The following is a 1,033-nucleotide window of genomic DNA, read 5'->3' on the forward strand; positions in this document are numbered from 1 at the left end:
GAACAGTACAGCCTTCCGCTCGCCCAGTTATTTTTCCACCCGTATTGTGTAAAAACCCGCCTTCTGAGCTAGGATTGGTCAATTGGTTATACTGACAATCTGGATGACCAATGGAAATCGAGTATTTTGCGTCTTAGGTTTTCACCAGCCAATCTTAGCCACTGGTTGTTTCCTTACGTCATTGTTCTTTAGTGAATACTGCCGTCTGCTGACACAAACTGTAACATTCATTTGTGTGTTTATTTTTCGCTATTCGTTCGTTTTTATTACTAAGGTAGATAGATAGACAGACAGACAGACATTCAGATAGATAGATAGACATATAGACAGACAGACATTCAGACAGACAGACAGACAGACAGACAGACAGACAGACAGACAGACAGATAGATAGATAGATAGATAGATAGATAGATAGATAGATAGATAGACAGATAGACAGACATTCAGACAGACAAATAGATAGACAGACAGATAGATAGATAGACAGACAGACAGAGAGAAAGATAGATAGATAGATAGATAGATAGATAGATAGATAGATAGATAGATAGATAGACAGACAGACAGACAGATAGATAGATAGATAGATAGATCCACAGGATAGATAGATAGATAGATAGATAGATAGATAGATAGATAGATAGATGGATGGATGGATGGACGGATGGACGGACGGACGGACGGACGGACGGACAGACAGACAGACAGACAGACAGACAGACAGATAGAAAGATAGATAGATAGATCCACAAGATAGATAGATAGATAGATAGATAGATAGATAGATAGATAGATAGATAGATAGATAGATAGATAGATAGATAGATAGATAGATAGATAGACGGACGTACAGACAGGCAGACAGATAGATAGACAGAGAGAAAGATAGATAGATAGATAGATAGATAGATAGATAGATAGATAGATAGATAGATAGATAGACAGACAGACAGACAGACAGACAGACAGACAGACAGACAGACAGACAGACAGACAGATAGATAGATAGATAGATAGATCCACAGGATAG

Source organism: Trichomycterus rosablanca, chromosome 1 (genome assembly GCF_030014385.1).
Source record: "Trichomycterus rosablanca isolate fTriRos1 chromosome 1, fTriRos1.hap1, whole genome shotgun sequence".
Taxonomy (NCBI): Eukaryota; Metazoa; Chordata; class Actinopteri; order Siluriformes; family Trichomycteridae; genus Trichomycterus; species Trichomycterus rosablanca.